General features: G+C 32.0%; 1 long non-coding RNA gene across 1 annotated transcript; it reads right to left on the reverse strand.

The window, feature by feature from the left end:
• Positions 1 to 418: 418 nt before the first annotated feature.
• LOC131856213 (uncharacterized) lies at positions 419 to 1,651 on the reverse strand. The gene is made up of 3 exons (XR_009358337.1): positions 1,599 to 1,651; positions 1,052 to 1,397; positions 419 to 872 (listed from the first exon to the last, which is right to left on the reverse strand). It is a non-coding gene; the product is annotated as an uncharacterized LOC131856213 (long non-coding RNA).
• Between the last annotated feature and the right edge of the window lie 12,510 nt (positions 1,652 to 14,161).

The raw sequence follows: 14,161 nt of genomic DNA on the forward strand, positions 1-14,161 counted from the left end.
TTGGTCATTGGTTTAGTCATATATTTAGTCACTAATTTAGTCATATATTTAGTCACTAATTTAGTCATTGATTGTTGTTATCTAGTCATTTATTTAGTCATGATAGTCACTAATTTAATCATATATTTCATCACTAATTTAGTCATATATTTAATCATTAATTGAGTCATTGATTGTTGTTATTTGGTCATTTATTTAGTCCTGATAGTCACTAATTTAGTCATATATTTAGTCACTAATTAAGTCATATATTTAATCATTAATTTAGTCATTGATTGTTGTTATCTAGTCATTAATTTAGTCATATATTTAGTCATTAATTTAGTCATATATTGATTCATTAATTTAGTCCTTTTTTTTTTTATAAAAATGGCAAAGCCATTAAACTTTTATTAATATTAAGTTATTTACATCCGGATTCAAAAGGGTATACTGGTAGGAAAGAATCCAAAAGAAAACCTCTGAATGTGGCCCATAAAAAGAAAATCCTAATGCTACCCAAAATTCCAAAAAACCCATTACATATGAGAGGCCCCACAAGTCAAGATACAAAAAGTTCCCCAATACATATAGAAGTCGAATACATGAAGATCATTACCAACCCCAATACAAGTAACAATTGAGAACAAAAAGCATCAACCATGTAGATGTAGCCCAAAACAAAGACCCAATCAACCCAACAGTCAAGAAGCCAAAAATCAAGAGCTCGAGCTCACAAGAGGAGGATCCCCAACATCCACAAAGGGGGAGATAATCTGCAACGGGATAGAAAATTGAGGAGTTTCCAACTGTTGAACTCTGAATTTTGCAAGCTCTGCAACATGTCTACATAGGTCCAATTCTCAATGAGCATCTCCAAAAACTACTGCAACCTGCAATACATGTTTATCCAAAAGTTCATTTGGAAAGAAACTATTTAAAATATGTTTTGATGATACAACAAGAAAAAATTATATTAGTTTAAGAAGCTTATCTCTTACAATATCCTAGAAAAGCTCTTAATCCTATTATGCAAAGTGTATCAATAATATATTCATTACTATATGCATACCTTCCATAAAACAAACTCAACAACCTATTTTTCAAATGCCTCAATTCCATTTAGATGACTAGAAATAATCTCCTGCGGTTGCTGATAATAATAAGGGCCAAAGCACAATCTTATCATTCCCATATGACTTTCTATACGTGGAAGCAATTTCTCTAGCGAATCCATTGTGTTTACTATACCTATTATAAATTCCAAATTACAATCAACATCTCAGCAATTCAAATTAAATACAGTGCTTTTATTATGATCTTTGTAGTAAGTGCAAGTAATAGTTTGAAATTTGTTTACCAATGAGTATCAACTAAGAATGGGCTCTAGTCAGCCAATCAAATATATTGTATAGAACCTAAAAAGGAGAAATAGATGTTTTAGAATTTGGTTATTCTATGTCATATACAAAAATTAGTCCACATGAAAACAAAAATACAATTGATGTAACTTGCAGAGTTATGGATTTAAAAATAGAAAGCTTCTCATTAATTCTCTATTTCTAGCTTGTTTCTCCATATCTACAATTAAAAAAAAAATCAATTAAGTATAGAATTACCAATTGATTTCTTGTGACAAGAAGATCAAGCTCATCTATAAGCATAATGTATGGTTGACAATCATTCTTGCTTGTCTGCTTTGATTCTGAGAATCGTTGATTTAGAAATTGAAGGGCTTTTTTCCAGCTTACTCTATGTCTAGTCAATGCCTCATAGAGAACCTATAAAATAAGGGAAGCAAAAGATATTGATGAAGATAAAAATCAATACAATGATAAACACCTTGTTACAAGATTAACTCACATCTTTGTTACAAGATTGACACACAGATCGCCATTAAGCTATAGATCACGTCAATATTTTCAAAGTAGCAACAATCTTTTGATTTGTACCAGTTCTTAATATAGTAATCCATTGTTGCATTTAGCACTATTACAAGGGTCTAGCAAGAATGCAATTGCTGGGTCATAAAAGAACAAGATGTAGATCTAAGCCAAAGGAAAGTCATCCTTGTAAAATACTTAGGAAGTTATTGTTGTAGTCATAGTTACATGTAAATTACTATTGAGATAGGAAGCTAAAATCCATTCACAAAAAGAATACACAAATGCCATCATAGAATGCATATTTTCATTTCAAAGAAGGTCTAAGATAAAAACAACAACAACATGCATAAAAGAGGGCTCAATCATCAAAAGAACAATCACATTTTGACACTCATAAGAGTCTTTTAAATCATTAGCAAGGCAACATGAAGACAAGATATAATGTTGATGCAACACCCCATGAACAACAAAGCCATCTCTTTGAACATTTATAGTCATTGGGACAAGTCCCTGTAAAGCACATGACACTGAATACAAATCATGCATGAAAGGCTAAAATAAAAGCTTAGGGATAGTCATCTTAAGGAAACATAATCATTTCATGAGCACAAAGAATGAAGAGCCTCCAGCTATCAAATAACATACATGATATTCATAAGAGTTTAGGACCAATGATGATCACAAGATGAAAATACAATCAAGTTGCAACTCTGAAAATACAATCAAATCACGTAAGAATGACTTTAGACTAAGACACAGTAAAGAGGAGCAGTCAAATATGAGCAAAACTTTGTTATGTTAGTATAGAATCAAAGATAGTGATTGAAAGTCACTATAGAAGTAGTGATGAATAGTTAAAAATAGAATTTGAAGAGCAAAATCTTCCATCAAAAGAACATACGTAATCATGAGTTGTTGATCACAATTTGAGTAGAACAGTCATAGTGATGTACGAAACCAAGGGCAGAATAATAAAACATAGTCAATAATAGTCTCAGACCTAGCGTCCTTTCTCATTATTGAAATCATGACCATGAGAAGATCAACATCAAAATAAAGAAAGTTTGTGTGTAAAGAAGTCTCGTCTACAATAGTCAATAGAATGAAATACAATGAAATACAATGCCCATGGAATCACAAACTTAAGATAGAGACCTTGAAAAGAGAAGATCTCAAAGAGGATTGTATCATGTCAAAGCATCACAACCTTTCAATAGGTCAAACACAAGCATGAAGAGTACCATGAAGAATACAAATCCATATGACTAAAGTACAGTGATAACAATGAGATCAAATATCAAACAAAGTAATCCCATAAAGTGATATTATGCCCAAAACAGTAGGGAAAATAATGTACTAAAGATTGTCAAAGAGGATAGTAGGTCATATGATAGGTTTACACAAAGCATCACAGAACCTATGAGATACTAAATGAGGAAATGGAAGGAAATACTAAAATTTGATAGTAATGAAGTAGCCTAAGGCACCTTGAGGTCATAGACAGAGATGCATTTGAAGAACACCAAGAATAGTGACCAAAAGCTTATAAGAGACAGTTAAAGATAGTGATATACAAGGAGACAATCACTGTAAACTTCATAGAGAAGTCAAAAAGGCCATTACCTTAGACAACAGGATAAGCCCTAAGAGAAGATAAGCAATAATAGTAGTCTTTGTCAAGACAGAGAATATCAAGGATTAAGATTATTGATTACACACAGTAAAGGTCAACCAAACAATGGAGATGATACAATGACTTAAGTGATTTGAAAAACCCAACAATGGAGATTGAGCACTTATTCAACTTCTTCCCTAGGACAAAACCCCTACAAAAAATTGGTTTTAATGATGAAAATTCCCTAGCCAATTTCAGGTGGATTCATACGATATTAATAGGTGTGCTTAAATGTTTGAAATTTTATGGTTGCCAAACTCAAATTTGAATTCAAATGCGGTGATTTAGCTTTTAGTTATGATGTCATTGTCTTTGCATCTCTTTTACATCTTCAAGACTACTCTTTGTGTCATCATTACACCTTGATCACTTCTCATTGCTTTCGCCAAACTGCCTTAACATGCTTGAGACCTTGGATTTGCATTAAGCTCCTTTGGACTATCTATGAGAATCCTGTGAGGCCTGAATGGGGCTACAACATAGAGTGTATTGTAGCATCCAGATTCTCATCTTTGAAGAGATGAACTCTAGATGTAGATTGATGTCAAGTTAATCCATGCCATTATAATGATGTCCACATGTGTGACCTTTGTGACTGTTATTTGTCATTTAAAACCTTAAGACCCTGCCACATATCTTTTAATTGATTGAGTTGGATTTAACAATTTACTTTGAAATCCTACCCTCTTTCCCTATAAAAAGAGGCTACATTCATGCTTTTCACATATCTTGATCTTGAATGCACATTGATATTGCTTTGACCTTAATCTTGAGTTTTGATTATTGCACCCTAATAAGTCTTAACAAACCTCTATGACAAAGATCTCCCTTTAATGAATGTTGCACCCTAAAAAATAAAACTAATATTCATTTTTCAACACTTGGCATCATGGTCTAAGACCTTATAAGTGATTTTTTGCCATTCTTTAAAGGGTTTTAAAACCCTAAAGAACCTAAGTCAAAACTAAGCAACAGTAACAACAGTTACCAAATAGTTTTAATTTTTATGTAAAGCCAAAATTTATATAGCTCCAATCTTCTGCATGTATTGAAATTTGATGACTGTTAATTTTCAATGTAATTTGATGAGAAATGTAAAGAGGAAATACTATAGTTGTCTTAATTTTGAATGTAATTTGATGGTCACTGTATCATTTCCATTGCACTAGTAAAGTAACTAAAGTTCAATACCAAAGTTATGTACACTAATGTAAAATGAAGACATGGTCATATTTGACACTCACATAAAGTAATAACACATATATTGTAGAAATTTTTCTGACAATCTGTCTCTCTGTATGCACTATGCACATATATTGTACACATATATGCAAAATGTGGATGCATAGAAAAACCAGATGAACTAATTTGGAAAATGCCTCAAAGAAAATGAATGTCTGGTTCTAAAGCATGAACTTGCATTTTGCCTGTAAATGTTGAACTAAAAATGGTACTCACTTGTCTACACCTTTGATTGGTTCTTTCAATAAGAAAATAAAATCAGATTCGTTCTCTGAGCTAAACATCATTGGATGAAGATTCTCCTTGTTGAGCTCCTAGAGCATTGACTATGGAAGAATATTTTTTGGGAATTAGCAGTCATCAAATGAAGCTAGTGACAAAATTTAAATTGATAGATAAATCAGCATCCATACAATATTTGAGTATTAGTGAGAGAATACTTATGTATATTGATAATAGCAATGTGTGCTAATATTCTCACTCTATTAGCAATTCAATAAATAAATTATCTGAATTTCTAAAAAATAACAAACATGAACAAAATAATGCACCTAAACATTTGCACTACAATTGCATAGAATTCTTGTAGGGTGACATTGATGGCTTGGGCATTACTCATGTAAGATCATTAACAACATCTTTGATATACAAAATTTAAACATAAGAAAACAACTAAATATCAACAAAAATAGTGCACAATACTACAATTTTATTTTAAATATTGAATTAAAAATGGTACTCACCCTTCTACATCTTTGCCTAGTTATTTCAATAAGAAAAGGAAATTGGATTGTTATTTTGGATAAGCCTCATCAATTGAGAATTCTACTTATTCAACTCCTATAGCATTGGTTATGCAATAAAAAAAAGTTGGAATTAGTAGTTATCAAATGAAGCTGGTGATAGACAATTTATATTGATAAATAAATCAGCATACCTATAGTATTTGAGTATAATGAGAGAATGCTTACATGTGAACTTAATAACAATGTGAGCTAAATTTCTCACTCTATTAGCACTCTAACGACATAGTGTCAATTTACAAGCTATCCTAAAATCAACAATTTATTTTCTATAAACAAAATGATGCCATTTGAGAAAATCCAAAACCAACTTAAATACAACTAAGTTTCTATCAAGATGATATACTAAATTTTAGGTTTGTGGACTTCTGCTAAACTTCTAGAAGAACAATTTCAAAGATCGATACATTTACACCAACACAATTGGAAAGACAAGACCATCATGCATTTACACCAACATTTTTCATTAATTCATTCCTATAATAGTTTTTGAACATATCAAATTTTTACATCCTGCACATTTTTCAAAAAATTCGGAACATTTCAAAGCTTGGTAAAATATTGTACAATATTTATTGCAAAGCAATATTCATTGGATTCATGACAGCTTTTTAGTCAATTAATGACTAGAGGATATGCACAAAATAGATTTGTTGAAAAGGCTTTAGAAACTTCCAAGAAAATACAATTGGTAGGTGTAAAGTCAGATTCCACAACCCTTGTCATACTACCTACCTTTGCTAAAATGGGAGCTTTGGAACAGGGTATGGGCATCCATCAAAGCATAATAAATAAAGATATTTTGTCATATGTTGTAGTTGCGACTTCCCTGGTAGATATGTATTGAAAATGTGGAAGCAAAGACAAGGCACGTGAACTATTTGACAACATGCCCTAAACAAATCTTGTACAAAATACCCTAGTTTATTTTTGTAAACGATAGATAGCTATTGTAGGTTCAAGATGGAAAAAATTATAAGAACTTTTTCTATAAGAATATAAGTCCTAGCAAATTTAATTATTGATGATAAAATTGTTCAGGAAGGTAGAAAATATAAAATAATTTAACGGAAAGGAATTTCTTCCCTTGATAGTCCAAATTCAATTATACTTGATGCATAAAAATGTTTTGAGTAGTAATCAATGGGTTCAACCAAAACTATACAATTGGAAAAATTAGTTAAATAGTAGTAAATGGATGACAAGGCCAAGATTGTGGTTGCACTTTACATATATCTGACTCAGATTTATCTCATGTCAACTTTTCCAAAAAATCTAGAGATGCATGGGTTTCTCATGTCAAGGCACTAAATGCCAGATATTCATGGAAACAAACTTAGAAAAAATTTGTAATAATCACTTTAGATCTAATTGATGCATAGATTATAAGAATTTTTAATTATGAAGGCCTTATAAATGGCCAATTTTGATATGTAATATCAAACTCAGGAAGGTGTCAAGTTTGGTTTGTAACTATCATGGCCTCCCACGGAGTTACCAGTAATGTAAATTTTTAATATTAATATAATGGGTATGCCTTCCTAAAGCCTTTTCACTAATCAAAAATAAAAATATTATTGGTAATTAACAACATTAAACTACTAATAAGGATAATTAACATAAGTGTCAAAAGAATGCTTCTTTTGATAGGTAATAATTGATTCGGGTGATCTATAATGGGAAACAATGGAAGGTTTTCTTTACATTGATGGTTGTATTAAGAATTTGGCACAATGGCACAAGTCCACCTTTAAGAATATGACAAAATCTTGATGGAGCACAAATAATTTTCCTGGTCTACTACTAAAAAGATGAAAGGAAGCAAATAGTTTTATTTCGATTAATAAATAATTTCTATTTAAGATAAGAACAATATCAAGAAATAAACGTGTGCCTTTACAAAATACTAATAACTAATCGTAAAAAGATAAATATTAATATTTTCAAAAAACCAAATTATTTGTGTATAACATGAATTCCCAAACTTGACAGACAACAATTAGCATATAAGAGAGGTTAATGGTGAATCTTTACCAAAATGTTGAGTATAAATGTTGTAGACAGTAACTCTCCTCCTCTGTCTACTATAATCTGAAATCAAAAAGAATATTTAATACAAACATTAAACTATTGCAACAAATCATTTGCCTTAAGTAGGATACTTAATGGTACTATCCATAACTACTCCGACCATCCTAGACAAGAAATATTGAATGGTACATATGCAAGAATGATAGCACAATGACAAAACATGACATCCTAAGAGCTAAATGTCAAGTAGGATCCTAGCATTGACCATTTATGTAACACGGAACCTGGAAGAGGATATAGAGAAAACAATAAACATATATTCACTTCAAAAAGTGTCACATTCCCTACTTTCCCTCATAGAATGAAATCGTCCATGTAAATTAGCAAGAATACCATAAAAAGAAAATGTTGAATCCTAAAATATTATTTAATTAACTACAAAAGGCTAATAGATAAGAAAACCATTAATCAGCAATCAAACCAACTAATGAAGCCAACAAAAAGATTTTGATCCCCTCCACAAACATAGAATAAAAAACAAATTAAATAAGCAACCTATTAATACTACTATAAAGAAATAAACCTCTAGACATTGCTAGCATTTCAGAACAACAAAGATACACTTGTATAGGTTATTGACGTACTCTATTTATGTCTAATACAAACCACATAATACATATAATGCTTTATAAAGGTCAGACCTACACCAGAAAAAATAGTTAAAGCTGAATCATTCTTATCAATATTTAATTAGATTATTACATGGAGATGGGGTTGTATTCATCAATGCAATAAATCATGATTGAGGATAATACAAAAAAGTCTAAAAATATAAAATTAGGAATTACCATGGAAGTTAAGGAAAGGTTGATATAGGAAATTGACGAAATGCTTCAGATTTCTTAAATGTAAGTAGATAAAAGATAAAATATTTTTGGGACAACAATGACAGGAGAACTTTATGGGGACAACAATGACAGGAGCACTAATTTTAGACGATATAGTTCGTGAGTATTAAATTTATATTATTATTATTCTGACAAAATGCTTTTAATAATGTATGAACACAATTACCTTAAGAAATTGGTTTTATTGAATGTGTTCGTTGTTGGCTGTGTAGATGCCTTCTTTGTTGTAGAGTAGTTGATATCATCAACCAATATATATGCTTTAGTCTTGATATTGCCTCCTTGTAGATGTGTTCATTGTGGCTCGTAGTAAATTTCTGCAGAAGAGAAATTTCTTAAGGCAAAATTAATGCTTCATAAATAATTGAAAAAAATGTGAGAAAGATAGCACTAAGAGTTGCATACCTTGGTTTTTTAGAGAGAGTGTTAGGTCCCAGAGACAACTGAGGGGGGGGGTGAATCAGTTGTCAACTAAATTTAAACCAAAATAACTTTAATCAACCTTAATGCTTAATACTGGTAAACCAAACTTTATGTCGGTAGACAGTTTTGTCAGCTAATTACAGTACCGGTAAAGATTAATGTATGAAACAAAAAGATAATAACATCCACATCACATAACACCAATATTTGTACGTGGAAACCCTGTAAGGGGAAAACCATGGTGGGAAACCCTTACCCACAATCAGATGATACTACTGCAGATAGCATGTGTATACAAAATGGGGTCTGCACATGCAGAAAGGCCCAACGCCTAAAGCTCACTAGTCAATCACAAATGGGAGTCACACACTGACTACAATTGAATGGTTAAATCCAATGATGATGTACTGCTCAAAATAGCATCTTCATATGCTCGATTCAGTACCGGTTTAGTTCTGATTGCCTTCACAAAACCTTCCTTCAACCTTCAAGAGATGTCTGTGTGTATAGCTCTGCTTATTTTCGCATATACCAAATTACAATCCTTCTTTCATTCGCATATTGATCTTATAAATAAGATATTTCATTTATACCATAACCTAAAACCAATTTTAGTAGGTCGGCTCTAAAAGATATTACAATAAAATCAATTTACAAATAAAACAATAACCGATGCAATAACCGATATAACATGTCAACTTAATGCATTTACAACAATAATAAATAATCTCCATAGCGTGCCATGCTTATCTAGAATAGATAAGCCTGTCAGTGCTTATCCTGGACCTATTTGCCGATAACAACAAATATGCAATTACGAATATACCAATGAACAAATCTCCAAGACAAAGTGTCCAAATGATGTCTTTGACATAACCAAGTATTCTCCATGTTATTCCAAGTGGCGGTGAGCAGTATTTCCTGTCGATGAACCAGATACTGGTGACTATGCATAAGTCACTTGCTTGTCGGTGAACATTGTCAATTCTCCAAGTGTTAACCAGAGTGATAAGTTTAATAGGTGTTGACATCAATGAAAAAACCATATCAATATATCCAAAATACCAACAATCTCCCCCTTTGGCATTGATGGCAACACAAGATGGAAAAACCATCAAAGTGCCAAAACGGAAATGCCAAATACCAAAAACCAACAATTTCTCAAAAAAGGGATCATAACAAAATACAGATGCAGAGAGAAATCAATCTCTCCCAAAATAACAATCTCTCCCCCTGGGAGTAGCATGTGTTTTCTATGTGTTTTTCCATATCAATCTCTCCCCCTTTGACATCAAATGCCAAAGCAATACAAAAACCAGGTTCAAATACAAAATACCAACTTATTCAGTATACCAACTACTCCCCCTGAGAAGTAGCTTTCCTCATCAAAGTCAAAGTGAAAGATTTCTCTGTTGGTTTTGTCGGTTGATGACTAACATCAACTATCTAATTCTCTACCGGTGGGGGTATGACCCCAAGCTGATTTCTTAGATATTCAAAAGTCTCCTCAGGAAAAGGCTTAGTGAAAATATCTGCAATCTGTTCTTTAGTATTCACATAAACCAGTTTTACTTCTTTTGCTTCAACATTCTCTTTCAGAAAATTCAATTTGATAGAAACATGTTTAGTTTTAGAATGTAGTACCGGATTTTTAGATATATCAATTGCTGTTGTATTATCACAATAGATAGTTATAGGTTCTTTGCATTTTACCTTTATGTCCTTCAACATTTGTTTAAGCCATAATACCTTTGTACAGTTAGTTGCTACTGCAACATATTCTGATTCTGCTGTTGATAAAGATGTGCAACTTTGTTTCTTATTCAACCAAGAAATTAATCTGCTACCAAAAAAAATGCTCTGTCAATGGTGCTTTTTCTGTCATCTATATCTCCTGCCCAATTTGCATCTGTGTATGCACATAATTCAAAGTTTTCATCTCTAGGGTACCATAAACCAAGATTTGTAGTGCCTTGTAAGTACCGGAAAATCTTTTTTACTGTTGATTCATGATTTTCTCTAGGATTACTCTAAAATCTTGAAACAATACATACTGCATTCATAATATCAGGTCTTGTTTGTGTCAAGTACAGTAAACCTCCTATCATAGATTTGTACCTAGTTAGATTTACAGGTGTAGATTCATCCTTTAGTGATAATTTGTCATTTGTAGTCATAGGTGTGCTTATCGGTTTAGAGTTCTCCATGCCAAATTTCTTTAATAACTCCTTCAAGTACTTGGATTGGCTCAATAATATACCTTTATCAGTTTGTGAAATCTGCAGTCCTAAAAAGAATTTTACTTCTCCAATCATAGACATTTCAAATTCTTGTTGCATTTTAATAGAGAAGTCTTTACATAATCCATCTTCTCCTCGAAAGATTATATCATCAACAAAAACTTCTATACTATAAGTTGCTATCAGCATTACCTTTAGAAAAAATAATTTTTAAAATATATTTATCCAACCTAGCATACCAAGCTCTTGGACCTTGCTTCAACCCATACAAAGCTTTCCTTAATCTGCAAACCATATCTTTGTTACCTATCAAGGAAAATCCATCAGGTTGCTCTATGTAAACTTCTTCTTCAAGATCTCCATTTAGAAATGCACATTTGACATCCATTTGATATGCTTTGTAGTGCTTATGTGCTGCAAAAGCCAAGAAAAATTTAACCGCCTCAATTCTAGCTACCGGTGCAAAGGTTTCATTATAATCAATTCTTTCTTTCTGAGAATATCCCTTACACACTAGTCTTGCTTTATTTCTGATTACCTTACCATCTTCATTAAGTTTGTTTCTAAATACCCATTTTGTTTCAATTACATTTTTGTCTTTAAGCTGGGGAACTAATGTCCATGTGTTATTCTTCTCAATTTGTTCTAATTCTTCTTCCGTAGCTTTAATCCAGTGTTTATCCTTATATGCCTCATTAATTGATGATGGTTCAATTTGAGAAATAAGACATACCTCTTCATTTGCCATTCTTCCTCTTGTCATAACTCCTTGATATTTGTTTCTAATTATCTGATCTTCAGAGTGATTCAGTCTTACATATCGAGGTGTCTTCGTTTGCTGTTGTTCTTCAGTTATAGTAGAATTTTCAGATGATACCGATGTAACTGGATCTTCATTCTATACTGATGTGTTCGGTGTAGGTTCATTTGTTAGTATCTCTGTTGTCGGTTCAGAATCTATATACCTTGAATTTCCTCTAAATTGTTCATCAATCTTCACATTTGTACTTTCAACAATTTTTTGCAATCTCTTGTTAAAGCATCTATATGCCTTGCTCTTAGATGAATAACCAAGAAATATTCCTTCATCACTTCTAGGATCAAATTTTCCAATTTACTCATCTCTTCTAATATAGCATTTACTTCCAAAACTTCTGAAATATTTAAGAGTAGGAGTAATACCAAACCATAGTTCATGAGGGGTCTTACCGGTTTCACCTTTGATGTGAACTTTGTTGAATGTGTAGACTGTCGTGCTTATTGCCTCTCTCCAGTATACATATGGTAAATTTGCTTCTGATAACATACTTCTTGATGCATCCAAGATGGTTTTGTTTTTCTTTTCTACAACTCCATTCTGCTGTGGAGTCTGAAGTGTTGATAGTTGTCTTCTAATTCCATTTACTTTACAAAATGTATTAAATTCTTTAGATGTAAATTCTCCTCCTTGATCTGATCTTAGACATTTGATTTTCTTACCAGTTTCATTCTCTACCATTGCTTTGAACAATTTGAATTTCCCAAGTGCTTCTGATTTTTCTCTGAGAAAAGTAACCCAACACATTCTAGAATAGTCAGCAATGATTAGTATGAAATATCTATCACCTTGTAGGCTTTTAGTTCTAGTTGGACCACATAAATCAGTATGAATTAGATCAAGAGCATTATTGGATTTTTTTGGTATACTTTTAAAAGATGCTCTTACTTGTTTTCCAAATTGATATTCCTTACATACCGGATTGTGAGGCTTAACAATCTTAGGTAAATCTCTAACTGCCTTAGTAGTACTGATTTTTACCATGCAATCAAAATTTACATGACAAAGTCTCTTTTGCCATAGCCAACTTTCATCGATATGTGCAATCAAGCATGTCTTTTCATTGTTATTCAGATGAAAGATATTACCTCTACTTTGACTACCAGTTGCAATTTCCAAACCAGATCTGTTCATGATTTTGCATTTACAATTTTTGAATTGTAATTGAAAACCTTTTTCAACTAATTGACCAACACTCAAAAGATTATGTTTTAAACCTTCAACATAGTAAACATTGTTGGTATTGTGTTTACCATCAAGAGATATTGTACATTTTCCTTTGATCAAACAAGCTTCATCATCTCCAAATCTTACTAGACCTCCATTGTATTCTTGAAAGTTCAAGAATTTACCTTTATCACTAGTCATATGATGTGAACATCCTGAATCAATGATCCATTCATCCTTAACTTCTATTTTAGCTGTCAGGTCCTGCTCTACCGGTTGAACAGTAGGTGTCGATTGATCTTCTATTATAGCAACAAAGACCCATCCATTGTCTATCGGATCCTCATCAAAATCATCAGTGACTCCTTCATCAGTAAGATAACAAGATTTGTCTTTATTCTTCTTAAATATGTATCGTTGACATTCAAGGTTAGGTTTGTATGTTCTTCTAGCTTCTTCTCTTAGTCTAACATGTCTATCAGGGCATCTTGAGGCCATATGACCAATCTTATTACAGTTAAAACATTTAAAGGGTGCTTTACCTTCATACTTACTTCCAACTGGACCTTTAGGCATTTTTCTTGCAAATAGTGCTTCAAGTTCTTGAAATTCTTCATTTTCTTTCCTGCTTTCTTCAAGTTCTCTTGCATAAAAGGTTTTCCAATCAAATTTATCAAATGATGGTGCAGATGATGTTGATGCCTTAAAAGCTAAATCTGTTTTTATAGTAGCAATAGGACCAAATTTCTCAATTTCAAAGGCTAGAAGTTTTCCAATCAATGTGTCCCTAGTTACTGATGTATTAGGCATCATTCTCAGTTCATTTATAGCAGTAACTTTCATTTTGTATGCCGGAGGTAATCCTCTTAAAACTTTTGAAACAATTTCATCTTCACTTAAGGTTCCTGCACAACATTTAATACCTAAAACAATTTCATTAACTATTTCCATAAAAGCAAAAATTCTTTCATCTTCTTCCATTTTCAGATT

Source organism: Cryptomeria japonica, chromosome 7, assembly GCF_030272615.1.
Source record: "Cryptomeria japonica chromosome 7, Sugi_1.0, whole genome shotgun sequence".
In the NCBI taxonomy this organism is placed as follows: domain Eukaryota; kingdom Viridiplantae; phylum Streptophyta; class Pinopsida; order Cupressales; family Cupressaceae; genus Cryptomeria; species Cryptomeria japonica.